Source organism: Pithys albifrons, chromosome 4, assembly GCF_047495875.1.
Source record: "Pithys albifrons albifrons isolate INPA30051 chromosome 4, PitAlb_v1, whole genome shotgun sequence".
Taxonomy (NCBI): Eukaryota; Metazoa; Chordata; class Aves; order Passeriformes; family Thamnophilidae; genus Pithys; species Pithys albifrons.
The window spans coordinates 100,779,557-100,785,522 of record NC_092461.1 but is presented as its reverse complement, the minus strand read 5'-3'; the positions used below and the strand labels follow the sequence as shown (position 1 = coordinate 100,785,522).

At 52.6% G+C, this 5,966-nt stretch overlaps 1 long non-coding RNA gene across 2 annotated transcripts; it reads left to right on the top strand.

The window, feature by feature from the left end:
• The first annotated feature begins 382 nt into the window (after positions 1–382).
• LOC139671000 (uncharacterized) lies at positions 383–3,878 on the top strand. Of its 2 annotated transcripts, XR_011697627.1 has the most exons (4): positions 383–658; positions 869–954; positions 2,283–2,430; positions 3,214–3,878. It is a non-coding gene; the product is annotated as an uncharacterized lncRNA (long non-coding RNA). The 2 variants fall into 2 exon arrangements; XR_011697626.1 differs by lacking the exon at positions 3,214–3,878 and having other exon boundaries at positions 2,283–2,539.
• The last annotated feature ends 2,088 nt before the right edge of the window (positions 3,879–5,966 follow it).

Below are 5,966 nucleotides of genomic sequence, written 5' to 3'. Positions count from 1 at the left end.
GTGAATGAGTGAGTGAGTGAATGAGTGAGTGAGTGAGTGAGTGAGTGGAGTGAGTGAGGGAGTGAGTGAGTGGACTGAGTGGAGTGGGTGAGTGAGTGAGTGAGTGAGGGAGTGAGTGGAGTGAGTGAGGGAGTGAGTGGAGTGAGTGAGTGAGTGAGTGGAGTGAGTGAGTGAGTGAGTGAGTGAGGGAGTGAGTGAGTGAGTGAGTGAGTGAGTGGAGGGAGTGAGTGAGTGAGGGAGTGAGTGAGGGAGTGAATGACTGAGTGGAGTGAGTGGAGTGAGTGAGGGAGTGAATGAGTGAGTGGAGTGAGTGAGTGAGTGAGTGAGTGAGGGAGTGGAGTGAGTGAGTGAGTGAGTGAGTGGAGTGAGTGAGTGAGTGAGTGAGTGAGTGAGAAGGAGCCACAACGTGTCTTCCTTGTCCAGCACTGCAGGATCAGAATCCTGGTTTAGGTTAGGGATGCTTTTGCACTGTTGCATGTCTTCGATGGTCAGAGCCAACTTTCTGCTGGGCCACTTAGGAAGAACAGTTGCCTAGAGCTTCATGTTTGCTTTCCTTGCAGCCTGGAGTGTTGGGGGGATTCCTGAAGCTGATTGCCTTGAAAGCCAGTGATCCCCAAGGCTTTGACCTGCTAAACAGCATCATGGAGCATATGCCCCCGTGAGTATGAGCTCAAATTGGATTCAGAACTGACTTCTGTGGGCTTTGGTTCTGCAGTGTGCAGTCATGGCAAAGGTTAACACTTCAGGAGCAAAAATGTCACATTTATCAGTTAAAGAGATGGGAACAACTTTATCTGTGTTTTCTGTAAAGTGACAGCACCAGTCAAAGCCCACTGTGAACTGAATAACTGTTCTTTTAAATTTCCAGTGAATCAGTTGACTGGTACAGGAAACAGGTCTTCATTCTGCTATTCCAAAGACTTCCAAGTTCCAAACCAACAAAACTTATCAAAAGTAAGTTCCTTGCTCTGAAAAGCTCCAGTGTGTGACACGAGTGGTTCAGAGTGTGCAGTTGCACAGATCAGGCATCCTGTACATGGGTGGGACTCTGGTGGCTCCAGGGACTTGCTCCAAATGCTCTGGAGTCAAGGGGGGCATAAAGGGCAGTGGCCACAGCAGGTGACACTCCATGAAAACTGAGGGAATGGAACTAAAGGACTTGTGTAGTTCTCCTCCTTTCCTGGTGTGTGTGATGTCGTTACTTGTCTGAAAGTGTCTCCATTTAATCTCCAGCTAATAGCAACACACTTGCCCTGTCACACAGCACAGCCATTCTGACCACTGCTCTCTGCAGTTTGTGTTCATGCTGGGAAACATTCCATGCTTTTGTGTCATTTTGGCCTTCATGGGAATAAAGTTATGAGGAAGGGTTTACGTTCCTCTGTCAAAGCTGTGACACATTGTTGAAATCATCCCCAGGCAGATGGCCATGCTGATGAAATTCGTGATGTTATCTCTACACAGATCACACAAGGTCTGTTATTAATCCTTTAAAATCTGCTTGATGCCTCCTGTAGAGGAGCAAGAATTACAGGGTTCTTCCAATGGTGTTCCACCAACCAAATGGAAGTGGTGCTTCCAGCGTTCCACGTTTCAGTGTTGTGGTGCCCGAGAAGATGAGCAGTTTTAGGCAAACTTTGGAGCAGCAACTTAATGCCCTTCAGTAAAAGGGAACATTTATGAAGGCTGCCCTTTCTGTCTCCTTCTTAGAATGCATTTTGCTGCTGACTCTAAAGCAATTCTCTTGTTTTCATCTGGAGTTTTACTTCATCCTTTTTCTCGTTGCTTTCTCCTCTTCATTAACCAGTATGGCACAGGAAATGGGGCATGAGCTCTGCAGGAAATACTTGGCAGCATACAGCCAAAGGGAGTGTGTTCTGTTGGCTTGGGTTGTATTTCAGGCTGCTGTGCAGTTTTTGCCTTTGAAGCAGGAAAGAGTTGTCTCTCTGGCTGAAATGGCAAAGGAGGTTTGGCGCTAATCTGACTGCCCGGGTGCCTCTCCTTTTGGGGTTCATTTCTGATTTTCTGCCCACAGTTCCTCACTGATAGTTCAAGTTACTGATCTCCTGAGCGGGTCATAAAAGGGAAGGATTGCTGTCTCTGGTTTTTATCCTTTGTAACAAGTTTATATGTGCAAACATCTATGTAAGAGGGCAGCAATTGTTAAGAAACAAATTGTCTTGTGTTCTCTGTTTCCTGGTGCTTTGTGTGGTTTCTGCTTTTCTTTGGTCACCATAGGGTGATAAATCGTTCTGATACTTTTTCTCTAACTGTCATACTAGGATGTTTGAAACGGGCTTGGAGAAAATGATGATTCCTGAAATCCAGAAAGAGTCTGGGACAAGTTGAAAAGCAGATCCGTGCTGTTGGCATCACCAAGACATTAACAGAATGTCCTCCCGTGATGGACACTGAGTACCCCAAGCCGTGGTAGGTGCCACACTTCTTCAGGGTCTGCTGGTGATGCTGTTGGAGGTCTGGAAAGTAGGAGCTTTCACCAGAATAGGCCCCTCCAATAAACTCCTTTGGCATTTCTTCAGGCCCACTGTTGTGGTGAGACTCAGCTTGAGGCTTTTCATACCTTTTCATCCTTCACTGCACAAAGGGAAGTGTGTTTTCAAAGCAAATGGCAGAGCTGGTTTGAGATGTGTTTGAGCCTGGATTTGGCTGAGTAGAGCTCCACTGAAGGGAATTAGGCTACTGTCAGCTTGCATTCCTTCTGGAAAGCTGGGCCCACTTTTGACTTGTAACTGTCCTAGTCAGGAGGCCTGAGAATACTCACAACCTGACAGGCTGTAGTGTCTTAGCCTGAAAGTGGAATCTGGGGGAAAGCTCTGGAGACTGAAAGGCAGTCCAGCAGTCTGGGGGCTCAGGTAGCCCAAATTGAATGACAGTAACCGGATCCAGGACTAGAACTCTTTTTGAATGTACTTAGAGAAAAACTGTAATCTGGAAAAGAATTGCTATTCTTGGGTTTGTATCACAGCAATTTGAGCTGCTAAAAAATGAGGGCATTGCTGATGCTGTTAATATGAGCAGCTGCATTGTGCCTGGAAAGGACCCAGACCCACAGTCCTAGTGCAGCTTCCCTGGGACAGGGACAGTGCCAGGAGTTAAGCAAGTCCCTGCAAAGGGGTTCCAGGTAATCTGAGCGTTCTTGTGAAGCACAGGCTGTCCTCACCTGTTCACTGTTCCCCTCCCTTCTCCCCCCAGGATTCCTTTGCTGCAGGCCCTCCCTCCTTGGCCTCTTCGAGCTGCCTGAGGATGACACGACCCCTGACAAGGAGCACTTCATTGACACAGAGGATACTCCAGGCTGTGAGACTGCATTCTCCCAGCTGGCCTTTGCTGGGAAGAAAGAGCATGATCCTGTGGGGCAAATGGTGAACAATCCCAGGATCCAGCTGGCCCAGTCTCTGCACAAACTGTTCACAGCGTGCCCAGGCAGGGTAGGTGGCTTGGGCTCTGCATCCCTGGGCTGCATTCAGCAGAGAAGAAATGCCTCTGTGAGAATGGTCTCTTGCTAAGGTTTGATAATCAGCAAAATGAAGTGTGTTGTAGGCAGAAGGCAAGATCTTGCTGTGTCTTCTTGTTCATTGGAACTTGGCTTTTGTAAGGTTTTCCTGGTAACCTCAGAAAGGCCTTATTTTTCACAGCACTTAGTTTAGCAATCAGCTCAAATATATGCTATTTTAAAGATGAAGATTTATCCCCTTGATGGCCTATAACTAATGGTTGTCTCCTGTTCAGTTGCATGGACTTGGGAGATTCAGGCAGCTCATATAAAATTAGACATTTTGAGTGCACAGCTAACTCTTACCCCAGATAGTGTTTGTTTTGTTCAAGATTTGGGTAAGTAAAGATTGTCTGAGAGATGAGCTGTTTCTCCCTCCATAACTGCTGCTCTGAGAGTGTCTGAGCTTGTGCCCTGTGCATGAAGAGCCATGGCAGTGGCTGAGTGTCCCTGAGCCCTCTGCTCTGTCTGTGCTGCAGGTTCTGTGCCTGCTGAGTGTCCCTGAGCCCTCTGCTGTGTCTGTGCTGCAGGTTCTGTGCATGCTGAGTGTCCCTGAGCCCTCTGCTGTGTCTGTGCTGCAGGTTCTGTGCCTGCTGAGTGTCCCTGAGCCCTCAGCTGTGTCTGTGCTGCAGGTTCTGTGCCTGCTGAGTGTCCCTGAGCCCTCAGCTGTGTCTGTGCTGCTCTGTCTGTGCCTGCTGAGTGTCCCTGAGCCCTCAGCTGTGTCTGTGCTGCTCTGTCTGTGCCTGCTGAGTGTCCCTGAGCCCTCAGCTGTGTCTGTGCTGCAGGCTCTGTGCCTGCAAACTCTCCAAAAAAGGAGAAAAATTAATGTAAGTACAAAAAAATCAATTTAAAAAATCAAAATTTAAAAAGATAAAGCTAACAAGTGTGACAAAAGAGCAACCAAAAATGACATAAAATAAAAAATAAAATAAGAGCTTTCGCTATTGGGCGACGGTGGGAGTGGAAGGCGCGGCTGCAGAGAAAGAGCCGCTCCCCGGCCCGTGCAGCGCCTTCGCCGCTCGGGTCCCGGCGGGCATTCGTGGTGGTGGGGGCTGGACTGCGGTGCAGTTCCCGGCCGTGTCCGCCAGGCGGCGCCGGCGAGGCAGACGGGGGCGGCCGAGGGAGGGATTCGAACCGGCGATTGGGGAGAGAGAGCCGCGTCCCAGGCGCGCGCCTTGACCGCTCGGCCAGCGGGGCGGGGGCGTGGCCAGCAAGGCGGGGGCGTGCCCGCCCTGCACGGCCCGTAATGGTAAAAACGGAATAAAAGAAATAAAATTAAAAATAAAATTAAAAATTTGAGGAAACCGACATGACAAAGGAATGAGTCCCGGAAGCGTCGGTGGAACCCAGAAGGCTTTGCGGCGCCTCGTTTTATTTTGCAGGCTTTGTAAAATAAAAAATACAGGAAAGTATGCAAACCAAATCCATAAAAAAAAGGAAGTCCCGGTAGATCCCGGGGGCTGTTTGGCGTCTCTGGTGTTCCTTCTGTGTCCACGAGTGTCCCAGAAGGCTCCCGGGAGATGGTGGGAGTCCCTGGGGGGTCTCCTGGGGGCGTTGGGGGTCCTTGGGGGTTCCTGTAGGACCATGGAGGTACCTGGAAGTCTCGGAGTGGGACGGGGGCGGTGGGGCGGGGAGCGTTTTAAGTCCCTGCGAGAATCGTGGCGGTCCCCGGGAGGTACTCGGGGTCTCCAGTTCTCCCGGGGCAGCCAGAGTCCAGCTGTGTTCTGCAGAGAAGAAATGGAGAGCTGGGGGAGGCCCGAGCAACTTGCAATGTTAAGCTGCCCCGAGGGGCTCCTTGGCTGGGCCCGCCGCCCGCAGCCCCCTCGTTCCCCGGAGCGCCGGGCCAGGGCCGCGCCGCGGAGGCTTCGGGCCCGCTCGGGCCGCGTGTGGCGGGGGGGCGGAGGGGCGGGGGTCATGCCGGGAGCGAGCAGAGAGGGCAGAGCGGCGAAGCCGGAGGCGGCACAGCCCCCAGCTAGCTCCGCCTTCCCGCCGGCAGAACGGCACCCACCGGCGGGCGCGCCTGTCAGTCTCGTCGGATCCAGCCCTCTGCTCGCTCCCCCTCCCCGCCGGCGGCGCGGCACCCCACCGGGGGGACTCTTAGATTTTTCATGTAGTTTTCGTCATATTTTTTGAATGTTAAAGGGCGCGAAGCGCGGTGCCGACCCCCCGTGGCCGCGCCCATCCCGCACCGGCTGGACACGCCCCACCGTGACCACGCCCCCGCCCCGCTGGCCGAGCGGTCAAGGCGCCCGCCTGGGACGCGGCTCTCTCTCCCCAAACGCCGGTTCGAATCCCGCCCTCGGCCGCCCCCCGTCTGCCTCGCCGGCGCCGCCTGGCGGACACGACCGAGAACTGCAGCTCAGCCGAGCGCCTTCGTTCCCCCCCCCGCATGCCGCCCGGGGCCCGAGCGGGAAGTCGGTGGATCGACGGGCGCGGGGGGAACGGCGCTTTT